The sequence below is a fragment of the Girardinichthys multiradiatus genome, chromosome 20 (assembly GCF_021462225.1).
Source record: "Girardinichthys multiradiatus isolate DD_20200921_A chromosome 20, DD_fGirMul_XY1, whole genome shotgun sequence".
In the NCBI taxonomy this organism is placed as follows: Eukaryota; Metazoa; Chordata; class Actinopteri; order Cyprinodontiformes; family Goodeidae; genus Girardinichthys; species Girardinichthys multiradiatus.
In genome coordinates, this window is record NC_061812.1 from 880,812 (window position 1) to 908,136 (window position 27,325).

Below are 27,325 nucleotides of genomic sequence, written 5' to 3' on the forward strand. Positions count from 1 at the left end.
CCACATAAATCAGCAGGTCCTTATAACATCCTGAGGGCCAGTAGATCTTATTAGATCTTTACCTGACCTCCCCCTTAGCCAAGAAGTCATCACCCTGAAGCTTTCAAAACCTCCACAATCATGATAGGGAAGATCTGTAGGGTTGTCCCCGATGACTCCTGCCCTACTGACCTCCATAATAATAATATGATCGGAGCGGCTAATTAAAATATACATAACAACCAGTCTGCCAGCATACCTTAACCCATACCAGTTTACATATAACCCTCCCCATGGAAAATTCAACTGCAGTAACTGCTGTTCAACCCACAGAGGGCAGCCCCAAGACAGTTTTAGGACAAATATTGCAGAATTAAACAAGTTTACATGAAAATGTAAAACATTGCACAGCAACATAGATAGAACCCTTAATGCCCAATTTTTACAGTCTATCGGCATAAAAGTTGATTTGAAGTTTAATTCTACTTTAATGTGAATAATAAAAACCCTGTTTGTTATCAGGAAAGGTTCTAGTTTCAGAACCATATTTGTGTTTATGAGGCTCTACAGTGAATGCAGACATGGATTTATAGACAAGACCATTGAATAGTGATAATTTATGGTGTCACCTTTTGTGAAAAATCTCCAATCCCCATAAAACTCTTTATGTCTCCCTCAGACTAACCAAAGCTCTGCCAGAACCACCTGCAGTAAATGTCTGATTCTGGACCATGGTAAAACAAAGGACTGTAGATGACAGCAGCCCACGATCTGATGCTTGACCCACTCCTGGTCCTGATCTAAGAGCAGCATCACAGAACCTGAAGACTTTCCTCAGATATCCAATCAGAGGAATGGGATCTGGTTGGACACCACATGGATGCTCCTCTAGGCTGAGTGAGGAATCAGAAACTGAGGATACTGAATAAATTCAGAAATCGCAGGATCAGGAATGTTTTCGTTGAAATCAGACAGATGAGAGGAAAACAACCAGTTCTGGTTCTGGTTTTAAATGTCAACAATTTCTAGAAGCATATACGGGTCATTTTGATTTGATTGTTCAGCGTTTCCTGTTTTTTTAAAAACTTAACTTCAATTGGCCTAAATCAACAGCATCTTCAGCTGAATCAGAAGCTGCAAAAGCCCTCAGAGATGTTCACTTGCTGACATGAATGTATGTCATCATTAAGTCTGCTATAAGGGGATCCCTGTTGGGGTGAAGAATAAATCAGAAAGCTAACAGCACAGACTTATTATCAAAATACTTTACAGTCATTTAAATAAACATTATGTTCCAAACATTTGGACATTTCAAATATAATTCCTGTCCCTAAGAGGCACAAAGCAACAGGGTTGAATTTTGTTCCACTTATTGCACTGACCTGTATCCTTTCCAAGTACAGTGGAGAGGGTCATTGTCATGCATCTGTCTCTGAGTGGATGTTCTGACCCAGATCTATTTGCATAGAAGAGGGGTAGAGGTGTTGCATATGTTACACTCACTCTGATAAATCCAGCCAGCAAACATCTGCAGCAGCCTGGGAGTTATGCCAGGTTATTATTTATTGATTTTAGTTCCGCTTTTAATTGCATGCAAAAGCACACATTGGTAAAAGGCTCTGCAATATTAATATTAATAGCAACATGATCCATTAGATGAAGGAGTTTGTAACAGGTGGTGTAGAGTACAATCCAGTGACATCAGCTCTGATATGGTTTTAAACAGGAGCACCCCAGGGAAGGGTGATCTCTCCTGTTCTCCTTTCACACACATCAGACGCAGTCCATGAATTCAAACTGCCATCTGTATGGCGCTCGTTGGTCTTATGCAGTCAAATGACTGTGAAACATTCTATTTATTTTAACCATGTTGATGAACTCATTGAATGATATTATACCAGAGATTTATTAATGAAAGCAAGACTAAAGGACTGGCAGTAGGTCAACAGAATGTCTGTCAGCATCTGTTCTCATTTATGATCATCCTGTTGAGCCTTTATTGATAGCATTCTGTTTATCCTCTGTTGTGACTATGAATCTGAGAATATTATTTAATATTAATATTTTAATATTTGATCAAATAATATTTGGGTCTGTTAAGGATTGTCCTGTGAATACCAGCCCAGTAAGGTGATGGTATTAGGACAAAATAGAAAGATGTGAGACGAGCTCTGACATTATTAAACAGCATAAACTCTGCACATATATGGAATGAATTCACACAATTTCTTAAAATACAAGAATTTATTAACAAAAATAAGTCAACTCAAAGTCAAACATATTTCAATCAACAAACTCTTTACTTTGCTAAAACAATCCAACTAAACTACCAAGCAGAATTAAAGAATAATGAAGACTAATGGACTATGTACAATATAAACAAGTTGATTAAAGATGATTGATAATTATGACCAAAAAGAGTGATGCAACATTACCATGCAATGTTTATGTTTGAGAACCAAGGATTATCTTGAAGAATCTGGAAATGAAGTTAAGTTAGTTTTGGAACCAACTTAGACAATAATCAGCAACCTTTAGACAACCATTCACAATGTAAGATCAGATTAAATATTATTTTAATAAAATAATGTTTTAAATAATGATCTGCTGAATAAAACCAACCTTCTGGATGACGAATTCTCAACGGTGTCTAATTAGCTGCCTTTATTTATTAAAATAATATTTGAAGAAATATTATTAAGGAAATGGTCAAATATTTAAGGAAATATTTTGGAAAAGAGCCAAATCTTTCTGGAGAAATGGGGCTTAATGGTGTTTACTTAGTTATCAAGTTTAGTAAAATAATGTTTAGGGAAATATTATTTACTAGATTGAAAACTAAACCTTTCTGTTAAATATTATTTGGCAGCAAACACGTGTTCTTAGCTGTTAGCAGTTAAAGCTAACAAAGGAAGCGGATAGCTTAGCACCAGAATCAAACACACACCTTTAAAATACCAGGGTCAATAAAAGGGTTAAAATGTATAAGCGCGGACGGTGCGTTATGGCCTATCTTCTGTGTTTAAAATCACCCTTTAAATAAAGTTTGTCTTAACTTCAAAAACACACAAAGAACATGTGTGCTGCAGATAGCCTGCTAGCACTAAGATAGCTGAGTTCAACACAAACAAAACCAAACTTCATAAAATGAAAAACGTTCAGATCATTTCATCCTAAATCTTTCTCTGCCGAAATCTAACCACGTATGAACCATGCTGAGGAGGAGTTGTCCGGGCGAAGTTTGAAGAACAAAAGGATTAGCTTCACATAACCTCTGTAACTGTTTAATGGCACGGCTCGCTCTGTCCACTGACCAAACGGCAAGTTACTGGTGACCACGGTGATGCATCCGTTGTCCTCCTTTGGGAAACTGCTCCACTCAGAGTCGTAAAGACAGCGCCTCTGCTAGGAACTCTCTATAACACAGCTTGATTCTGTAGGCCTCAGAGAAAAAAGTCAAGCCAGGCTTGTACCTTAATTCCCGTTCATGAATGAATCTACCGCATACACAAACAGTGATTCATTTGTACTTATCTCAGTGTATATGATCGATGATTGTATGACATTCTTGGATCCAGTTGAAGAGTTATGTCTGTTTGCCAGCAAAGAGACATTAGCGCGCTGCCTCTCCGGCCAGCCTCGCACGGAGTCCGGATGGAAGAGGCAGGATGTAGCAAGAATGGTGCTTTTATTTGGACAATGACGTCACAGGAAGTCTGCAGTTACCCTGTTTCCTGGCTGTGCTGGAAGTAGGTTAATGCAATTTATTTTGAAAGTTTCAGGAAAGTCTGTATTCGCCTTTCATGTTGCAACCATGGCTGTGGTCCCAACACCACAATTAAAAAAAAAGCATATTTAATTAATTAGGAAACTAAATTGTGGACCTGGAGAAGGGATTTGACTGTGTCCCTCGTGATGTCTTGTGGGGGGAGAGCCAGGAGTGCGGAATCAGGGGACCATTATTAGGGGCCATCCGGTCTCTGTACAAGGTCCTCATTGCCGGCACCAAGTCAGACCTGTTCCCGGTCCATGCTGGACTCTGCCCTTTCTCACCTGTCCTGTTCATAACTTGCATGGACATGATTTCCAGGTGCAGCCAACGTCTGATTTGGGGACCAGCGGATTTTGTCTCTTCTTTTTGCAGATGATGTAGTCCTGCTGGTCCCCGCTAGCCAAGACCTACAGCATGCGCTGGGGCGGTTCGCAGCTGAGTGTGAAGCTGCTGGCCTCCAAGTCTGAGGCCATGGTTCTCGACTGGAAAAAGGTGGCTTGTCCTCTTCAGGTTGGAGGGGAGTTCCTGACTCAAGTTGAGGAGTTTAACTCGGTGTCTTGTTCACGAGTGAGGAGAGAATGGAAAAGGAAGAAATCATGAAAATCTAATAAAAATAAACACAACTCAGACTGAAAAGAAAAATAAAACAATTAAATGTGGCTTACTGAACATAAGATCTCTCTCTTCAAAGACATTGCTAGTTAGTGACCTGATTTGTGACAATCAGATTGATTTATTTTGCCTCACAGAAACCTTGCTATATATAGGCATTTAAATGGATGAAAAGTTTTCAGTCATGCAGCAATCCTTCATAGTGATCAGGAAAGAAAGGAGAAGAGAGAAAAACTCCTCTCTAGCAGGAGGACACCTCCAGCAGAACCAGAACCAGGCTTAGTGAGAGAGTCCATATGCCAGAGCCAACCAAGAGTTTGAGACAACGGTGAGGATACACACAAAAGCACAGAAGCACTGATCCAGGAGTACTTTCTATGCTAGAGAAAAGGTAAAGAGTTAATGGCAGCAGCAGTTCTTTCAGTGGCTTCATCTTAGAAAGAGAAGTTAAAGTTTAGAGCTCCTGTCCCGCTTCTTTATCAGAATAAAGTGTTCATAAAGAAGACACTGTGAAAACCTCTAATGAATTAATTGAACTTCTTGCAAAGCTCCAACTGAGCACCACAGGCCTCATGGTGTGTTCAAGGTCCACCTTAAGTCAGCAAGACTTTGTGGTGCATTCAATGCCACATCTGTAACCAACCTTTAATCTGGACCCTAATGGTGATGAATGTTTGTTAAGAGAGGAGTGAAAACCTGCAGCAGACATGTTTGTTTCCTTTCTGTTCAAACCTGCAGAAGGAGGAGAGAAGCCATTAAAACATCTCTATTGATTTAAGGCCAACTTCCTCTGTGCATCATCAGGACGTAGAACCACACAGAGACTTGTTACTAGTCCTGCTCCAGGCGCCCTGACTCCGCTGCTGGTCCACAACTCATTACTGCCTGCCAAATAAATCAAACTGTCCACCAGGCTAATAAATCCATAATAAACAACCAAAAAGGCTCATGAACAAGCAAACAAATCCTTTAAAAACTCTGTCACATGGAGTTTCTGCCAAATACACATCAGCTTAATAAACAGCCGGCCTGCTTGCTCAAAGGCAGTAATGAAGGGGATCAGTTTGGGAATTTGGTCATCCTTCCTAATCAGGATCATTCTCATTTCCTAAAACCAGCTCTGTGAGTCTCTGCAGGAAAAAACGGAAGTAACAAAACTTCACTGGAACAAATAAGACCTTCAGAATAAACGTCTGGAGCTTGGATTGGTTTGGTCTCTCTCTGAAGACCAAGGCTCACAGAGCTAATGTGCTGTAGAAGAACATCTGAGTGTGTTTGTCTTGGTGACAAACCATCTCCTGACTGTGATTAAAGGACAGTTGTGCAGTTTTCCATCCTGCTGTGGTTTTCCTTTAATGTATCTGATGAGACTCTGTGCCTCAAACATTCAACAAGACAACAGCAGCTCTAAAAATCTGAATGAATGCTTCAGATTTACTCCAAAAAAATTGACTTTTGAATCCATAAATCACTAAACAGACAATTATAAATATGAAGAGCAGCGCTGCAGGTCATCTTCATGGCAACCTGAAGGAGGCTGTGTTTGCTGCTGGACACTAACTGCTGTTCTCTAACAATGACAAACAGCTGAGAACAACAGCTGCAGAAATATCCTCTGAAGAAAGACAGAACATCCATGAAAGACAAAAGACTGAGCTTTATCTGTTTGTAACTGAATACAGAAACATTTTAATGAGTTTAAATCACAATATTCACACAAGATTTGCACATTCAGCTGAAAAGTGTAACTCAGTATGAATAACAATTAGGATTAGTTGTCATTTAAATTAAAAACACAATCAGTAAAATCAGATAAAACTGGTAAAAACATTTAAAAAAATAAAAACAGATCAATATGACAACATAAACCAATTATTAAATGCTGCTTACAGCTGGTAAATTTAAATGTAGGGCCTTTCAGACAGGTTGGTGTTTAGGCTGGACCTAAAGGGTCTGATTCCAGAACAGAGGAGCCTGTAGACCAAAAGCTGTAGACCTGAGTTCTTCTGAAGCTACAAGCAGACCTGTGTACTGGGAGTGAAGGGTTCTTGTGGGATGATTTGCAATAATGAGCCGAATTATATAAGATGGAGTGGGGCCATTATGGGCTTCATAAGTAAGCAGTAGAATTATGAGATGAAGAGGCATTCAGTGAAGAGCAGCAAACAGAGGAAGAGGGATTTCTTCTTGGTGAACCCAACAGAACGCTGTTGCTGCATGTTGGAGTAACTGTAACTGTATTTATGATGAGTTGTTGGGTCTCCCAGCTAGAACAGCACTGCAGTAAATGAGTCTATTATTGATGATGCATGAATTAACTGTTCTTCATTGTTCAGGGAAACAGCAGTCCTTAGAAATATTACAGAGATGAAACAAGGCTGGTCTAGTGATCTGATTGATGTGTGAACTGAAAATCAATTCCTGGTCCTGGTGTTACCTGAATTTAATAAAAGAAAGTTGGCATTCTGCTTTCTGACCTTGCAAGGATGTTTCATGTTATCTATTAAGTCTCCTTAATAGTGAGGAGTCCCCCAGGGATCAGCTTTTGGTCCTGTATTATTTATTAAAATGCTTTAATTTCAGTTGGAAATGAATGGATCCGCCTATAAAAAAAATCCCGAGCAACTAGGCTTGCCAGTCTCCAGTTGGTTACATTCATTTTAAAAGGCGTAAAGATATACTATTCTTGTTAAGGCTTTTTACACATCTGCTTGTGGGGGGAAATGTCCCTAGAGGGTGCTGTTTCCTTCAGTTCAGGTACAAGGCAAATGTTCCAAAGAGTAATGAGTGCTGTGTCCGCTTGAGGTCAGCTGACCAAGAAACATGAATCAGAAGAAAAGGTAGGCAGCAGCAGGAAAAACATCATCATCACCATCGTCATCCTCATCATCACTCACAATAACGTCACACTCAGACTCCACCACCTGCTGCAGAAGAGCACAGTCAATGCAAACACAAGCTGACACCAGAAGAAGCTGTTAAATTTCCCTGAGAGAAGATTCCCACAGACAGACAAGCAGCAACACAATCCATCACCAGGCTGTAAGATCGAACTTCAGGAACATTAACGTTTTACATAAACCCCTCAAACTTCAGTATCACATAGATGACCTGCCTCTGCTTTAAATCTGAATTCCAGTTTTTATGGAGGCTCAGAGTTCTGCTGCTTTAATGATGCAGCAGGATGCAAACATATCTCCTTTACACCATCCAAATGAAAGCTTTAACCACTGCTTATCATCACATTTTACTCACTGACTAATTCAGATTACAACAGATTATAAATAGTCTGTTAAAGTTTAAATGTGTATCTGTCCAACCTGAACAATCCAGCTTCAGAGGGACACTAGAGACCCACAGGCTTCAGACTGGTGGAAGTCTGTCTCAGGTCCGCTTGATTTCAGCATTCTGACGGGTCGGGTCGGACAAAACTCTGTTTATTCTGCAGCAACGTTCACCTCCTTCCCGTCTTTTACAGGAACTCAGCTTGAGAGGCAACATTAATACATCGGGTGTTGACATGGAAAGGAGGCTTCATGTTAAATAGTCGGTCCAAAAAGACTGCAGATGAGAATGAAAACATCTCCACATCAGCATGGCTTCAGGAGACAAACAAAGAACACAGTACACTATGAATCAGATCAGATCCACAACATGATGCAGAACCAAGCTGAGCCTCAACTGTTGCTCTCTGACACAACAGAGCATGCTCTCATCATCATCATCACCTCATGCCCCTGCTCCAGGACTGGGTCAGGAATCACATGACTGTGTTTCTGTCAGCACCCCTCCACAGGGGGATCTTCGTTACGGCACCAAGACTGGGCGCTCTGGTTTCTCATGTTAATTAGCAGAAGAAGAGGGACGAGAGATTACGTGAAGTGTGCGTCTGACTGCATGATGACGATGAAACTGCAAACTGTTTTCCTGCAGATTCTCAGTTTCTGCAGGGAGGTGGAAAAAGAAAATTCAGCTTAAAACGGAAAATAAAAATAAACTTAGTTTTTAATGAACTGTTTTATTTACGAAATGTGGACAAAAATATAAAGAATAAATAAAAGATCAATTGATTGCCTGTCATTTTCTCACAGCAGTCTGATTTATGAATGAGCTCTAACCTGGTATCTCTGTGAAGACGCTGATGCTTCAGAGCTCTGTTTACTGACTGCAGCATCCACACTGCAGGGGGCGCTGGTTTACACATTAAAGAGTCAAATCACGAATAAACAATGTCGAGGGTTCCTCTTTAAGCCACCCTAAAGAGGAACCCTTCAATTTAGCTCATCCCTTTTATTTCTTCTGGTTTTTTTCTTGGAACTTATTGTTTTTTAGTAAATAATGTTTTTTATAATTGTAAATAATAAACTTTATGTGTCCCACAGCTTCACACCCCATCTGTTAACCTCGAAAGACCTGACTGAAGTTCTGACTCAGAAGGACCCACCAAACACCTGCAGTTATATGAAGAACACTGAAGACCACCTGAATGCGATGAAGCAACGTGTCTTTGGAGGTCAACTGTCTGCTCAGGTCATCCACCAGGCTGTGACCTCCAAAGTCCTCTAAGAAAAAACAGATTGTTTTCAGAGAGGACTTCAAGCTCTGGATCGGATCAGATGGAAAAAGCCTGGGTCAGAAAATGGTTTGGTTCTGGACCGGCACTCAGTGGAAAAGCAGGCAAAGTCCAAAGAGAAACGAAGACAGACCTTTAGAACCTGAACTCTTGATCCAAATCTTTAACAGATGAGAGAAGAGTCTGGATCAGAAGTTCAGACCAGTTTTATCAATGTGAAAAAAGACACAAAATAAAAGTGTTTGAGGAAAATTGGGGAAGGAAAGTTCTGCAATAAGAAGCTGTTTGATGGTTTGTTTTTCTTCTGATTCATGTGCATCTCCTCCCAGACGGTTCAGGAGGTAACAGATGGTTTACGGAGAAAAATGCTGCTGGGTTTCATTTTTAACTGAATATTTCTTCTTTCTGTAGTAGAAATATTTTCACGAGGAGCTCAGTCCACCCAAAACCTTCCAACCCCGGGCTCATGGTGGCGCTCCACGTGAATCCAGAATTCTCTGAAGAGAAACGTCCAGAAGATGTTGCAATATTTGATTTAGAATAGAAGTCAGCTATGGAAACAGGGAAGGTTTCAACAGTAAAAGAAGCAGACTAATGAGTGGGTAGGAAGAATAAAAGGCTGACATCACAGGATAATGAGCCAATAAAACAAACATGAGAGCAGTGACTCACAGAAATAATGAAATCATTAATTAGAGCATGCAGCCGAGGCTCCGTCCCACATGATTGTTCTGCGGATCAGCAGGGAGGTTCTGAAAGAACAATGGCTGCTGAGGAGCCTTTTCATCCTCTCCTCTTTGTCTTCCCTGCTGCTGCTTTGGTGAATCACTCCTGGAGACCAGCTGCAAATTTCCCAAACTGTTCCTGGCTTCTTCCCTGTCCTGCTGCATGCCTGTCCTGGACGTCACGCTGCCGGAGCGTCTGTATTGATCCTCTCTGGCTGAGGAAGAGTTCATGGAGGTTTAACAGAGAACTCTTCGTTCAATAAAGGAGTCAAAAATGGGACAGTTCTGCACCTTGGGCAAAAGAGATACAGAGAATCAGTCAAGCAACGTGAGCTGTTCTGACAGAGAGGGAGCTCCATGCTGGCTGCTTTTCTCACTGATTGGGACGCGAAGCGCTTTCCTTCAGCTTCTGCTGCCAGCGAGGCCAGAGGAACATTCAGAGCGAAGAAACTCGGCCAACAACTCCAATTAAAACCTCAGAAACAACATTCATGACAGTTTCTTTAGCTGACCAGAAGTCGGTCTCAACATGTGACAGAAAACCTCCAGAGCTGAGCTTCTTCAGGCTTCCATCATCTCCTCAGGTCTTCCACATGAAACTGACCAATGACCAAAACAGATGGGATCCCACTAAGGATTTCATGAGGTTATTATGAAGTTTGGTCAGAAACCAGAGGAACATTGACTAATTTATTGAATAAAAAACATAGGAGTCTGTATGGTCCATTATCAGATACCACAACTTTGAGCAAAACAACTACAGTTTTATGTTATCAGTTCTAGATGTTCTGAAGGTGGTTGTTGTTTAAACCTGCTAAGAATAAAACTCTAATGTGATTTCAACGCTGCTTCCAATTAGCTGACAACCCTGTTAAGTTCTCCATGACTTCTGTGACCCATTCCAGCCTGGATCATGGCTCTGTTAGTCTATTAGTAATCCCCATACAGAGTTTTTCTGCATCTTTTAACTCTTGTAGTTTCATTCCTCCTTTCTCCATCTCTGCTGCTTGGCCTGAGAAAATGAACATCCTCTGGTTAGTTAAAGACAGCACATGTTGGCTGACAGAGCTGAGTCATTTTACTTTAGTGGTGATGTGGCCTTAAGCCTTCAAAATAACATCTGACTGTCCCTAACAAGCATCTCCATCCAGGATGAGCGCTCCATCACTTTTAAAAACAAGGCAGACAACCAGAAAATTCCAGCAGGTAAAACGACACTGTCAGGATGTGATCAGCTGCTTTTCATCTCAGGTCACCACAGGATACATTCTGGCTCTTCAGCTAAAATATGTCACTTTAAACATAATGATGTTTTATTTCAGTCACAAAGGTTAGTCCAGATCGGTGCGGCTGCTACAGTAATGGGGGCGCTGTGATTGAAGAGAGAGCTGAGCCGAAAAGCGAAGCTCTCCATTTACCGGTCGGTCTACGTTCCTACCCTCACCTATGGCCATGAACTTTGGGTCATGACCAAAAGAACGAGATCCCGGATATAAGCGGCTGAAATGAGCTTCCTCCGTAGGGTGGCCGGGCACTCCCTTAGAGATAGGGTGAGGAGCTCGGAGTAGAGCCGCTACTCCTCCACATCGAGAGGAGCCAGTTGAGGTGGCTAGGGCATCTATACCGGATGCCTCCTGGACGCCTTCCTCAGGAGGTAAATGGTAAATGGACTGAACTTATATAGCGCTTTTCCAGTCATACAGACCGCTCAAAGCGCTTTACACTAGCACCACATTCACCCAATCGCACTCACTAACGCTCACACATTCATACACCGATACGCAGATTGGTAGGCAACTTGAGGTTAAGTGCCTTGCCCAGGGGCACATCGACATATGGCAGGAGGAAGCTGGAATCAAACCCACAACCTTCTGATAGCAAGACGACTACTCTTCCTACTGAGCCACAGTCACCTCCACAGTCTTCCAGACACGTCCCACCGGGAGGAAGCCCAGGGGACGGCCCAGGACACGCTGGAGGGACTATGTCTCTCGGTTGGCATGGGAACGCCTTGGGCTCCATCCGGAGGAGCTGGAGGAGGTGTCAGGGGAGAGGGACGTCTGGGAGTCTCTGCTGAGTCTGCTGCCCCTGCGACCCGGTCCCGGATAAAGCGGAAGACGACGAGTGCGATTACGAGTACCTTTATGTCACTGCAATGTACTTTTCCTATTATGTCTCTTTTCTTTTGTTCATCTACAGCACTTTGAATTGTCTTGCTCCTGAAATGTGCTATAAATAAACTGGCCTTGCCTTCATTTTCTCACTGAATAAATAATTAGAGTTCATTCAGATTGTAATCATGAGCATTTTCAAAACCAACTGTTATTCAATTACATATTTTATTCAGTAATTGCAACAAATTACAGTTACTTTTATTTTGTAATTAAACTACATGAAGTGGTTACAGGTAGCTAGTTGCTCCTCAACCTTTCTGGACATGGATGTTTAATATCCATGTTAACTAATACTGAAGAGTTCAAAAATTATAAATAAAGAAAAACTGAAGAAAAGCAGTTTGGAATCTAATGAAATACAATTTCTGCTGAAGAATATATTTGGACACTCCCAAATGAATTAAATTTGAAATGTTAAAATTAAGACACAGATGTATCACGGCAGGTGGAGATGATGAGAACATAATTGCTCAGCATTATGAAGGTTTGTCCTCTTTAAACCTCAGACATCTAGTAGTGCTCGTCATGGTGGAAGTGAAACTGAAAGCCATGGTAAAATCCGAAGAGCTGAGACCTCCAGAGAGAAGATTGCAGCATCTTCTGGGTCTGGTCAGGGATCTTAAAAGATCTTAGAAGGATCTGACATTTTCCACTATATGGTATACATATCGTCCACATTGAGAACAACTACCAGGATGTGAAGGTCTGGCCGTCCAACCAAGTTCACCCTGAAAGCAGACCACAAGGTACTAAAAGAAGTCTACAGAAAACGCTTAAATGTCCTCTTAGGACGTACAGCAGGCTCCTACTACTGTTGATATGGAAGTTCCTGTCTGTTTAATCTTGAATGTCAGCAGTATTAATTTCCATGGGAGGTGAACAAGGAGGAAATCTGTAACCTCCAAGGAAAACATGAAGGTCAAACTGAAGTTGGTCAGAGAGAACGTAGATGAAGACCAGGAGTTCTGGACCAGAGTTCTTTGGACAGATAAAACTGAACTATTTGCACACCAGAAAAGAGGACACCAGATACCAGATTCACCAGATACAGCATTCTAGAACCTCATACCAGTTGGGAAGCATGGAAGTGTCATGGTTTGTGGATGCTTTGCTGTACAACCGGGCCAAGTAACCATAATAAAGTCCAAAATGAAATCTACTGTGCATCAGAGGCTGCTTCAGGAAAATGTGATCCCATCTGTAAAAAGAATGCTGAAGCAGAATTGGACCCTGCAACATGACAGTGACCCAAACATGCCAGTAAATCCACCAAGAACTGGCTGAGAAATAGGAAATGGGAAATCCTGGGTCTAGTCAAAGCCCAAATCCTGATCTTAACCCCTCAACGATCTCCCAGCTGAAAGTGAGGAGTGGGACAAACATTCCTCAGTCCAACATCAGAGACTGGTAAAGAGGAAACATCGGCTATTACGGTGTCCTAACTTTTTCCTCACTTAGAAAATAGTTTTGCTGACATCTTTTATTTAAGGAGTAAAACAGGGTTACTTTTGTTGTCTACCTGTAATTAAACTGCTTTCTGTGTCTTTTTGGTAAAGGAAAGTGTTGTCTGTTATTTGGCCATCTTACACAGCTGACTGACTTCCTATACAGGTCCTTCTCAAAATATTAGCATATTGTGATAAAGTTCATTATTTTCTATAATGTCATAATGAAAATGTAACATTCATATATTTTAGATTCATTGCACACTAACTGAAATATTTCAGGTCTTTTATTGTCTTAATACGGATGATTTTGACATACAGCTCATGAAAACCCAAAATTACTATCTCACAAAATTAGCATATCATTAAAAGGGTCTCTAAACGAGCTATGAACCTAATCATCTGAATCAACGAGTTAACTCTAAACACCTGCAAAAGATTCCTGAGGCCTTTAAAACTCCCAGCCTGGTTCATCACTCAAAACCCCAATCATGGGTAAGACTGCCGACCTGACTGCTGTCCAGAAGGCCACTATTGACACCCTCAAGCAAGAGGGTCAGACACAGAAAGACATTTCTGAACGAATAAGCTGTTCCCAGAGTGCTGTATCAAGGCACCTCAGTGGGAAGTCTGTGGGAAGGAAAAAGTGTGGCAGAAAACGCTGCACAACGAGAAGAGGTGACCGGACCCTGAGGAAGATTGTGGAGAAGGGCCGATTCCAGACCTTGGGGGACCTGCGGAAGCAGTGGACTGAGTCTGGAGTAGAAACATCCAGAGCCACCGTGCTCAGGCGTGTGCAGGAAATGGGCTACAGATGCCACATTCCCCAGGTCAAGCCACTTTTGAACCAGAAACAGCGGCAGAAGCGCCTGACCTGGGCTACAGAGAAGCAGCACTGGACTGTTGCTCAGTGGTCCAAAGTACTTTTTTCGGATGAAAGCAAACTCTGCATGTCATTCAGAAATCAAGGTGCCAGAGTCTGGAGGAAGACAGGGGAGAAGGAAATGCCAAAATGCCAGAAGTCCAGTGTCAAGTACCTACAGTCAGTGATGGTCTGGGGTGCCGTGTCAGCTGGTGGTGTTGGTCCACTGTGTTTTATCAAGGGCAGGGTCAATGCAGCTAGCTATCAGGAGATTTTGGAGCACTTCATGCTTCCATCTGCTGAAAAGCTTTATGGAGATGAAGATTTCATTTTTCAGCACGACCTGGCACCTGCTCACAGTGCCAAAACCACTGGTAAATGGTTTACTGACCATGGTATCATTGTGCTCAATTGGCCTGCCAACTCTCCTGACCTGAACCCCATAGAGAATCTGTGGGATATTGTGAAGAGAACGTTGAGAGACTCAAGACCCAACACTCTGGATGAGCTAAAGGCCGCTATCGAAGCATCCTGGGCCTCCATAAGACCTCAGCAGTGCCACAGGCTGATTGCCTCCATGCCACGCCGCATTGAAGCAGTCATTTCTGCCAAAGGATTCCCGACCAAGTATTGAGTGCATAACTGTACATGATTATTTGAAGGTTGACGTTTTTTGTATTAAAAACACTTTTCTTTTATTGGTCGGATGAAATATGCTAATTTTGTGAGATAGGAATTTTGGGTTTTCATGAGCTGTATGCCAAAATCATTCGTATTAAGACAATAAAAGACCTGAAATATTTCAGTTAGTGTGCAATGAATCTAAAATATATGAATGTTACATTTTCATCATTATATAATGGAAAATAATGAACTTTATCACAATATGCTAATATTTTGAGAAGGACCTGTACATGACCAGAAATAATAAATAATTTCGGTCTTTGTTTTTGATAGGTATTATTTCGTCAACTCAGAGGTAAGGAAGGACACAGTCAGTTTTACTTGCAGCAAGGGTAGGTCACACTTTGCAGTGCAAATCTACAAAGTATTAACACTCCTCCCTCTTTATTTATACATGCTTGGTCACACACAGTTCAAACAACATTCAAGGTGTGTGTGTGTGTGTGTGTGTGTGTGTGTGTGTGTGTGGGGTCAGAAAGGTTAGGGTTCATGTGTCTTGATTTTAGAGAAAGGAGTGAGGATTGGTGCCACTCCCTAGATGTTGCTGATAATAGCATAACTCACCCTTCTCTCTTATCTCTTTGTCTATGACATGTGGGGGAAGAAAGCACTTAGAGCAGACACAAGTGATAAACAATATAAAAAGTCATAAAAACCCTAACAGTTTTGAAGGAGTTTAAACTTGGAGAAGGAGATGATGGAACATTTTAACGGCTTTTAGTAAGTGACTGCTGGAGGTTTCTTCCTGTTAAAAAGGAGTTTTTTCTCTCCACTGTCGCTACATGCATGCTCAGTATGAGGGATTGCTGCAAAGTCAACACCAGTCACTGTTGTTGTGGAATTTTCTTATCAAAGTCTTTCAATCAAAAAATCTTTATAAGTTTTATTCAAAGGCATTTAGCGTTTGAATGACTCTGTCACCGAGCAAGTCAGTTAAGCAGAGCCACGAACACCATTTACACACAGTATTTATACCAGAACATGACAGTTTTATCTCAACTTCAAAGAGTCTGTGTTTTATGACCCCAGACCCTTGTCGGGTTCAGAGTTGACAAAGTTATCTAGGAACAAACCCAGCTGCACTTCCTAAGATATCACCCTAAAGCATGGGTTTTAACCATTAAACTTCTGATAATGGCTTTACAGCTTCCTCCTCTAACACAGATGTTCTGAGGAGTGAGGTAACCTAAAGGTCATACACTTTGGAACACTTAATACAAGAATTTCCATCACACTGTCCACTGTCTCTACATGTTCATCCAGGAGGAGTGAATGCTGCAAGTCACTGACTGGATGCAATCTGCTGGGTTTCCTTAGACAGAAAAACTTTTTATCCAATTTGAATAAATAACTGAATTTGACTGAACTGTTCAATTGTTAGGATTAATTGGAATGATTGAACCTGTCTGGGAATCTGGATGATTGGATTTAATTGACTTTGTGAAGTGCCTTGAGGCGACATGTGCTGTGAATTGGTGCTATATAAATAAACTGAATTGAATTGACTTGTTAAACTTGTGGGATACAAAGAGACCAGAAGCTCAGGCCGTCTGGGATTATGTGCTGTTTCAGACGTGTCACCATCAGGTCTCATGGTGAGTCCTGCTGGAGTCGGAGGTGCATAACCCACATTCATGCTCAAACATGACATGGAAGCACAAAGGAAATAACCCGGAGGTCTGGCTGGTTCTGCCCGGAGGTCTGGCTGGGTCTGACTGGTTCTGCCTGGAGGTCTGGCTGGTTCTGACTGGTTCTGCCTAGAGGTCTGGCTGGGTCTGACTGGTTCTGTCCGGAGGTCTGGCTGGGTCTGACTGGTTCTGCCTGGAGGTCTGACTGGGTCTGACTGGTTCTGCCCGGAGGTCTGGCTGGTTCTGACTGGTTCTGCCTAGAGGTCTGGCTGGGTCTGACTGGTTCTGTCCGGAGGTCTGGCTGGGTCTGACTGGTTCTGCCTGGAGGTCTGGCTGGGTCTGACTGGTTCTGCCTAGGGGTCTGGCTGGGTCTGACTGGTTCTGCCTGGAGGTCTGACTGGTTCTGCCCGGAGGTCTGGCTGGGTCTGACTGGTTCTGCCCGGAGGTCTGGCTGGGTCTGACTGGTTCTGCCTAGAGGTCTGGCTGGGTCTGACTGGTTCTGTCCGGAGGTCTGGCTGGGTCTGACTGGTTCTGCCTGGAGGTCTGGCTGGGTCTGACTGGTTCTGCCTAGGGTCTGGCTGGGTCTGACTGGTTCTGCCTGGAGGTCTGACTGGTTCTGCCCGGAGGTCTGGCTGGGTCTGACTGGTTCTGCCTGGAGGTCTGGCTGGGTCTGACTGGTTCTGCCCGGAGGTCTGGCTGGGTCTGACTGGTTCTGCCTGGAGGTCTGGCTGGGTCTGACTGGTTCTGCCTGGAGGTCTGGCTGGGTCTGACTGGTTCTGCCCGGAGGTCTGGCTGGGTCTGACTGGTTCTGTCCGGAGGTCTGGCTGGGTCTGACTGGTTCTGCCTGGAGGTCTGGCTGGGTCTGGCTGGGTCTGACTGGTTCTGCCTGGAGGTCTGGCTGGGTCTGACTGGTTCTGCCCGGAGGTCTGGCTGGGTCTGACTGGTTCTGCCTGGAGGTCTGGCTGGGTCTGACTGGTTCTGTCCGGAGGTCTGGCTGGGTCTGACTGGTTCTGTCCGGAGGTCTGGCTGGGTCTGGCTGGGTCTGACTGGTTCTGCCTGGAGGTCTGGCTGGGTCTGACTGGTTCTGTCCGGAGGTCTGGCTGGGTCTGACTGGTTCTGCCTGGAGGTCTGGCTGGGTCTGACTGGTTCTGCCTGGAGGTCTGACTGGTTCTGCCCGGAGGTCTGGCTGGGTCTGACTGGTTCTGCCTGGAGGTCTGGCTGGGTCTGACTGGTTCTGCCCGGAGGTCTGGCTGGGTCTGACTGGTTCTGCCTGGAGGTCTGGCTGGGTCTGACTGGTTCTGCCTAGGGGTCTGGCTGGGTCTGACTGGTTCTGCCTGGAGGTCTGACTGGTTCTGCCCGGAGGTCTGACAGGGTCTGACTGGTTCTGCCTGGAGGTCTGGCTGGGTCTGACTGGTTCTGCCTAGGGGTCTGGCTGGGTCTGACTGGTTCTGCCTGGAGGTCTGACTGGTTCTGCCCGGAGGTCTGACTGGTTCTGCCTGGAGGTCTGGCTGGGTCTGACTGGTTCTGCCCGGAGGTCTGGCTGGGTCTGACTGGTTCTGCCTAGAGGTCTGGCTGGGTCTGACTGGTTCTGCCTGGAGGTCTGGCTGGGTCTGACTGGTTCTGCCTAGAGGTCTGGCTGGGTCTGACTGGTTCTGCCTAGAGGTCTGACTGGTTCTGACTGGTTCTGCCTGGAGGTCTGACTGGTTCTGTCCGGAGGTCTGGCTGGGTCTGACTGGTTCTGCCTAGAGGTCTGACTGGTTCTGACTGGTTCTGCCTGGAGGTCTGACTGGTTCTGCCTGGAGGTCTGGCTGGGTCTGACTGGTTCTGCCTAGAGGTCTGGCTGGGTCTGACTGGTTCTGCCTAGAGGTCTGGCTGGGTCTGACTGGTTCTGCCTGGAGGTCTGACTGGTTCTGTCCGGAGGTCTGGCTGGATCTGGCTGGGTCTGACTGGTTCTGCCTAGAGGTCTGACTGGTTCTGACTGGTTCTGCCTGGAGGTCTGACTGGTTCTGCCTGGAGGTCTGGCTGGGTCTGACTGGTTCTGCCTAGAGGTCTGGCTGGGTCTGACTGGTTCTGCCTAGAGGTCTGGCTGGGTCTGACTGGTTCTGCCTAGAGGTCTGGCTGGGTCTGACTGGTTCTGCCTGGAGGTCTGACTGGTTCTGTCCGGAGGTCTGGCTGGGTCTGACTGGTTCTGCCTAGAGGTCTGGCTGGGTCTGACTGGTTCTGCCTGGAGGTCTGACTGGTTCTGTCCGGAGGTCTGGCTGGGTCTGACTGGTTCTGCCTAGAGGTCTGACTGGTTCTGACTGGTTCTGCCTGGAGGTCTGACTGGTTCTGTCCGGAGGTCTGGCTGGATCTGACTGGTTCTGCCTAGAGGTCTGGCTGGGTCTGACTGGTTCTGCCTAGAGGTCTGGCTGGGTCTGACTGGTTCTACCTGGAGGTCTGGCTGGGTCTGACTGGTTCTGCCTAGAGGTCTGGCTGGGTCTGACTGGTTCTGCCTAGAGGTCTGGCTGGGTCTGACTGGTTCTGCCTAGAGGTCTGGCTGGGTCTGACTGGTTCTGCCTAGAGGTCTGGCTGGGTCTGACTGGTTCTACCTGGAGGTCTGGCTGGGTCTGACTGGTTCTACCTGGAGGTCTGGCTGGGTCTGACTGGTTCTGCCTAGAGGTCTGGCTGGGTCTGACTGGTTCTACCTGGAGGTCTGGCTGGGTCTGACTGGTTCTGCCTAGAGGTCTGGCTGGGTCTGACTGGTTCTACCTGGAGGTCTGGCTGGGTCTGACTGGTTCTACCTGGAGGTCTGGCTGGGTCTGACTGGTTCTGCCCGGAGGTCTGGCTGGGTCTGACTGGTTCTACCTGGAGGTCTGGCTGGGTCTGACTGGTTCTGCCTAGAGGTCTGGCTGGGTCTGACTGGTTCTACCTGGAGGTCTGGCTGGGTCTGACTGGTTCTGCCTAGAGGTCTGGCTGGGTCTGACTGGTTCTACCTGGAGGTCTGGCTGGGTCTGACTGGTTCTACCTGGAGGTCTGGCTGGGTCTGACTGGTTCTACCTGGAGGTCTGGCTGGGTCTGACTGGTTCTGCCTAGAGGTCTGGCTGGGTCTGACTGGTTCTGCCCGGAGGTCTGACTGGGTCTGACTGGTTCTGCCTGGAGGTCTGGCTGGGTCTGACTGGTTCTGCCCGGAGGTCTGACTGGGTCTGACTGGTTCTACCTGGAGGTCTGACTGGGTCTGACTGGTTCTACCTGGAGGTCTGGCTGGGTCTGACTGGTTCTGCCTAGAGGTCTGGCTGGGTCTGACTGGTTCTGCCTAGAGGTCTGGCTGGGTCTGACTGGTTCTGCCTAGAGGTCTGGCTGGGTCTGACTGGTTCTGCCTGGAGGTCTGACTGGTTCTGCCTGGAGGTCTGACTGGTTCTGCCTGGAGGTCTGACTGGTTCTGCCCGGAGGTCTGACTGGTTCTGCCTGGAGGTCTGACTGGTTCTGCCCGGAGGTCTGACTGGTTCTGCCCGGAGGTCTGGATGTGTTCTGAGGTCAGACATTCCTGCAGGATTATTTTGCAGACAACATGGTTGAGGTTTCGGTCCTCAGTCGAATGTAACTAAATGATAAATGGACTGAATTTAGAACTTGTTGTGGAGCTTTTTAAATCCAGCAGAGCCTTCAGCTCCTCAGACTCCACAGCACCAGATCATCAGTTAAGATCTCACTGTTTTTTTTTTTTGTCTCTGTCAAACTGTTACGCTGACCTGTAATTAACAGGCACTTCATGCAGCGCTCTGAGTGGTATCCATGGTAACAAGTATCACTGGGCCCTCCAGCACAGAAGAAGAGTGTGAACACAGCAGTGACCTGTTTGTACTGAGAGTTATCGGGGGACATTGACAAACACTGCTGTGAATCTGCTGCTAATATCTGTGTTCACTTCAGTCACCTCTCTGATTCATTTAACTGCTCCAGCTGAATATTCATCAGATGATGCACTGAGACACTTTATCGTAATAATAACTCATGTTTTTCTGTCTGAGGATATTTCCTTAATGACCTGAAGTGTGACAGGATTCTCTGTTTGGTCCGCTGAGTGAGGCTGAGCTGCGTTTTTAACTTCAGGCTCACAGCGAGATGATGCATCATGAGTCACAGAGATTCATTCAGGCCGACAGCTCACTACAAACCGGACAGTTAAAACAATCCTCCAGCCAATCAGCTGCAGCAATTCAGGAACCTGGTATGTCCACAAACTGTCGCATCAAACTAACTGCAGCTCCAACCGAACTCACCTTCCGCCTCTTTTAATCCTTGCTGTCAGGATACCTTTACTGTTTAACTCCAGATGTTTCCATGAACCTCACTGAGACCAAACTGACCAGCAGGGGCCTGATAATAGCATCCACAGAAAGCAGTGGGACTGGAGGAACTTTCTTTAAGGGTCACACTCAGCTGGGGGTTGGTCTTCCGCAGTTAGAGCTCCAACCAGGAAATACTGTCACACCCAACCTAAGTGATCACATGTTGGAAACCTGCTGTGATCCGAGCTGAGCTGGTTCCTCAGCTTTCTGTGCATGTAGAAGGAACGTGTCTCCTAACAGGTTCTTCGGTGCTTTGCCCTGACAGATTTAATGCAATGAAAATGTGAGATGTGCAATTAAACAGCAGCTAACTGCAATATATACGTGCAGAAGCTAGAATGAGTCTTAGGTTCAAGGTTCATGGGAAACGTTGACTTTCCAAGTCAGAATTCCTCATTTAGGGAGAGTTCCAGTAGACTGTTTTCCAGGTTCTGCGTTCAAGTGGAGCAAATGTGTGTATGAAGCATATTCACATGGAAAGTTCTTGAATGTGGGAGAAATATGAAGATGTTCTTCAATGAAAACATCTTGCATCAATCTGTTGTTCTTAGATAAAACATTCCCTACATGAAGAACTCTGCTGCAGGTCCATTGGAGTTTCCAGCTGTTGCTAACTGGGTCCGGCCTTCTTTACTTTATCAGATCAGTTAATCCTTTCAGGAAAGAAAAGCGAAGCTCATTTAAATAAAGATATATTGGAAGTAGATATGACTGTGACATTTATCAACTTCTGTTTCCAACTGGCTTCTACTTCTGTTTAATTAAAATCACAAATACTAAAACAAAATGTGCAAAAAATGAGGAAATACTAGAACCAGTTTGAGGAAAAAACATTTTTTGAGCCACAGTTTTGGGTTTCTTTTAATGAATCTGCTGAGCCACGTTGGGCGGTGACACCTGGTTGGCTGGGTCCAGGTGCCCACAGTGGGTTATTGAATGCCTCCATCAATGAGCATCAAGAGCGCTCACCCTTCCTTTGTGAGCCGTTAATTTGAGAACAAACTGAATCTGAAACGCTTGATGAAAACAAAACAATTTGGCTGCTTTCTGCTTCTAATGCAGTGTTACTAATCACCCCCGTACCCAACATGTCACTTAATTGGACCAGTAGGTGATTCATATGCTTTCAGAAGATAAATATGTTTTGTTCCTATCAGCAGGGCTGCTGCTGCTGCTGGTAATGGGAGTTAATGGGTGGGACAGAGGTGATGCCTCATTAGGTACTCACACTGTATTTTAACTGCAGGAAACATCCATGCAGACAGCACAACAGCACCATCCAGGGCTCCGCCACTCACAGTATTATTACATAATGTTTATGATGATGTAATGAAGAGAAAATACCAACAAAAATAAACTACTTCAACCAGGAAAAACTACTCAACCTTTTTCCTGGGAAAAGTCTGCATCAGTTGTTTTAGGGGGATCCAGTCGGGTCTTGTGAGCGAATCAGCGACCAACTGCAGGGCGTGTTGCCGACAGCCAATGAAAAACAGGCAGGAACATGACATCACTAGTGAGAGGACTGAGAGTGTTTGAACTTTATTTCTAAGGACCAGATTGTGAAGATCAGTGAGTTTAATGGAAACTATCAGTGAACTGATAACAATCCCTAAAGATGGTAAATGATCTGAACTTATATATAACTTTTCCAGTCATACAGACCGCTCAAAGCACTTTACACTAGAGCCACATTCACTTACGCTCACACATTCATACACTGATACACAGATGGGTAGGCAACTTGAGGCTAAGTGCCTTGCCCAGGGGCACATTGACATATAGCAGGAAGAAGCAGGAATTGAACCCGCACCCTTCTGATTGCAAGACAACTACTCTTTCTACTGAGCCACAGTTGCCTAAGTTATTAGAGACCAAAACTCAGGAAGTCATGAAGAGCCTCATTAAAATGAACATTTTAATATTAAGCATTAAAATCATCTTCCAGTAACAACTGTCAGTAATTCATTAAATCAACTGGTTTAGTTGGGACTTTGTCAAACAACTGACATTTTCCACCTAGAGTCCAGTTATTTTCTGCTAAGATAGAAATAATATTTGTAGAATAAAGCCGAAGCGTTCCTGAACACAAAAATAACCTCACATAAAAACAGACATGCTCCACATGAGCATCGATAGATAGATAGATAGATAGATGATAGATAGATAGATAGATAGATAGATAGATAGATAGATAGATAGATAGATAGATAGATAGATAGATAGATAGATAGATAGATAGATAGATAGATAGATAGATAGATAGATAGATAGATAGATAGATAGATAGATAGATAGATAGATAGATAGATAGATAGATAGATAGATAGATAGATAGATAGATAGAGAAATGATCGTCTGCATTTAACCCATCCCCTAGGGAGCAATGGGCTGCCATTGCGCGGCGCCCGGGGAGCATTCAGGGGTTAAAGGTCTTGCTCAGGGACCCAGAGTGGCAGGCTGTAGGATTGGAACCAGGGTACTTGTGGCTGCTGGAGAACCCAGTCATGAATCAAATAAGGTGTTCACATCAGCTCTTTGACTCAGTTCATCTATGGGCCGCTGCCAGGAGATTCTGCATGAGATATATTGACCGAGGTCATGTGACGTTGAAATCTTGATGTTGATGGGTTATAACAGCTGACGTCATTCATTTCATCTACTAATGACACCTATTCCTCGTTCCAAGAAGTAACCTGCTCCCACCTGAACGTTTTCTGTCATTTTGTGACACAAACGGGGAAGAATTTGATGATCAGCAGTTAACATCTTCTCTGCTCTGCTTCCAGCTGATTGCTCCTGATGTTTTAGAAAAATCTTTTTGTGGCTCTGACCCGAGCCCGATCCTCTAATGGTAAGGCAGCGGTCCAGCACGACAAGCCTTAATGTGTTTGAGGTGTGCCTCCTTAGCCAACTGGGTCATTTAGGAACATCAGGGGCTTAATGAGGTAAAAGCAGCTGTGGAACAGATGATTTTTATATCAGTGGGGGAAATAATTACCTTCCACGTTTTATTCCACTGAGAGTGGCATTATGAAGACGCTTCTCCATCCACCCACCCCACACCACACACATCTGCATGCTGACCCTCTCCTTCTCAACCATTTACCTTCAGACCAACCTTTTTCCAGCAGAGACCCATCAGAGAGCAGAAAGGTGTTTAGGCCCTGCTGTAATGTTTTTCTGAAAACAGATGGTGCAGAAGAAGAGGAGCGATTAGCTCTAAAACATTTCTCTGATTCTCTGGAAATGGGAGTCAGAGCTCCTTAACTCAGTTTTTTCCAAACTCAGCTCTTATCTTTGGTCCATCTGAAGCTCAGCAACAAACTGACAAATCAATTAACCAGTTTATTAATGTGGTTCATTTAAAAGTAAATTTCCACTGACTAAAGCACTACAATAAATAAAGAAATTAACTAACAGCAAAAGTCAAGATGGCCACTCAGCTAGAATGAAAAAAAAATGGGTTTTAGTCTGACGGTCAGTCTGAGCTGCTCTAACTAGGAAAGGGAGGATGCTCCACACTGAGGCCCCCACCAAAAAGGCTCTGTCACCCCTGGCTTTCAGTCCGGTTCTGGGAATGTTCAACTAGTTGGTTTGTGGATCTCAGAGTTCAGGGGATGGTGTAAAAGGTCTGGCATGTAGGGAGGTACCACACCGTTGGGATTATTAACATATGAAACCGGATCCTGAAATGAACTGAAGGCCAGCATATGAAGACTAGAACAGGTGTGAGCTGATCTAAAAGGTGAGCTGCTGCTACAGAACCTAATGTAATTAATGCATCAATTATTGTTTCATATTGTTGGAGTTGAACCTAAACCTGAACCTTACTGAGAAGTGATGAGCTGAAAGAAGCTGGTCTCAACTTCTCAAAGGAAAAGCTTAAACATTTCCCCACGATTTGTGGTAAATGGGAGGAACAGGAGTCTGTTGGGCCGACGGGGCTATCAGAGTCATGGAGGAGATCAGATTCACCTAACAGAATACAGTAAGTTCTGTTTGGGGACGGCTCTTTCCATTCAGGAGAGGGACGTCAACAAACTCTTCAGGAGACAGAACCCCCGGAAAGCTGCTGGTCCGGATTCTGTCTCACTAGCCAGCCTGAAGCACTGCGCTGATCAGCTGTCTCCAGTCTTCACAGACATTTTTAACACCTCACTGGAGACATGTCATGTGCCAACCTGCTTCAAGTCCTCCACCATCGTCCCTGTTCCCAAGAAGCCAAGGACCACAGGGCTTAATGACTTCAGACCCGTCACCCTGACCTCTGTGGTGATGAAGTCCTTTGAGCGCCTTGTGCTCTCACACCTAAAAGACATCACCGACCCCCTCCTGGACCCCCTGCAGTTTGCCTACAGAGCCAACAGGTCTGTAGATGATGCAGTCAACTTAGCCCTTCACTTCATCCTCCGGCACCTGGACTCCACAGGAACCTACGCCAGGATCCTGTTTGTGGATTTCAGCTCTGCCTTCAACACCGTCGTCCCAGTTCTGCTACAGGAGAAGCTCTCCCAGCTGAGTGTGCCCGACTCCACCTGCAGGTGGATCACTGACTTCCTGTCTGACAGGAAGCAGCGCGTGAGGCTGGGGAAGCACGTCTCTGACTCCCTGACCATCAGCACCGGTTCCCCCCAAGGCTGTGTTCTCTCTCCTCTGCTCTTCTCCCTGTACACCAACAGCTGCACCTCCAGTCACCAGTCTATCAAGCTTCTGAAGTTTGCGGACGACACCACCCTGATCGGACTCATCTCTGATGGTGACTGAGTCCGCATACAGATGGGAGGTGGACCATCTGTTGGACTGGTGCAGCCAGAACAACCTTGAGCTCAACGCTCTAAAGACAGTGGAGATGGTTGTGGACTTCAGGCAGAACCCAGCCCCACCTGCCCCCATCACCCTCTGTGACTCCACAATTGACACTGTGGAATCTTTCCGCTTCCTGGGAACCATCATCTCCCAGGATCTCAAGTGGGAGCCAAACATCAGCTCCCTCATCAAGAAAGCCCAGCAGAGGATGTTCTTCCTGCGGCAGCTGAAGAAATTCAACCTGCCAAAGACTATGATGGTGCACTTCTACACAGCCATCATTGAGTCCATCCTCACCTCCTCCATCACCATCTGGTACGCCGCTGCTACAGCCAAGGATAAGGGCAGGCTGCAGCGTGTCATTCGGTCTGTTGAGAAGGTGATTGGCTGCAGTCTACTGTCGCTCCAGGAACTGTACACCTCCAGGACCCTGAAGCGGGCCGGGAAGATTCTGGCTGATCCCTCCCACCCCGGTCACAGACTCTTTGAGACTCTCCCCTCTGGCAGGAGCAGCTTGGACTCCTGCTTTACTTGCACAATGATCACCTGCACTGTTGTATTGCTCTTGCATCTTATACTGCTCTATATTTACTCTCACTCACTTAAAACTGTGCACTTATATTTATATTATATTGTAGATATGTTTATACTGTTTAATTTGTACTGTATTGCACCGACTACGCCAAAACAAATTCCTTGTATGTCCAAAAATCTTCTTGGCAATAAATCTTTTTGTTTCTGATTCTAACGCCCTCTGTTGGTAGTAGTTACAACTGCACAACCAAAGGTGGTCAGATTCAACATTAAACTTGTTTTTTCCATATAAGCCATAAATATATGCATCATAACATGTTTGTTAGCGTCCTGTGAGGTTTCCACCAGGAAGACTCTGACTGGAACATGTTCTGCAGCTGCACGAGGAACCATGAATGAGTGACGCTTTAACTGTGTTTAAGTTGAATTAAAGTTCCGATAGAAGAAAACAGGACAGCATGTTGTTTCTCAGCTCTCACCGGCTCACCTACAGGTCAGCCGCACGGTGGGAATAAACACCAACACAGATCCAAACCATGCCCCATGAAAGGAGCTCAGCAATGCTTCAGACTTCTGCTACAAAATAAAAGCTCCGAGAGATGAAGTGACAGAATATTGTTGGAAGCTGAATGAAAAGCTCTCCTCCCACTTATTAACTCCAGTTTGCACCTCCATCTGCAGCTGATTCATTCACAGTTAAACCATAAACGTCCTCAGACGGCCTCTTAATCTCCTCACTGTTCCGGCAGTTTAAATGAACTCGTGGCATCAGAATGTTTTTCATCAATCTGTGAAACAGAACCTGCAACATGTTGGTTCTGGCACAGAGACACCAGCAGATCTTCAGGATCCTTCTCTCCTCAATCAGATGAGGGCTGCATGTCCCAAACATTCAGCTTCTCCTGCAGCTGCTCACCTGCTCTGACACTTCAGGAGCTTTTCTATCCAGAACTAATTATTTGTTCATATAGTCAGAGGGAATTATACCCGCAGCCAGTTTCATGTGATGTGGAAAGTCTTATTAAAGGTGAAAGCCCTCTATGATCCAGTCCCAGATGTCACGTTGTGTTACATGCTGAGGTCAACCAGCTGAAATGACTACAGGAGAAATATATCTCCTCAATTTCAGGACGTTTGGATGAATTTCAGATCAGACCAGTTTATGTTCTGCTGCCTCTGGGAAATGTTTTCCTTTCCTAA

At 44.8% G+C, this 27,325-nt stretch overlaps 1 protein-coding gene across 1 annotated transcript in view; it reads right to left on the reverse strand.

Annotated features, from left to right (window-relative positions):
• LOC124856655 (metabotropic glutamate receptor 7) overlaps positions 1–27,325 on the reverse strand; it is a 197,983-nt gene that overhangs the window by 168,806 nt on the left and 1,852 nt on the right. The window lies entirely within an intron of this gene.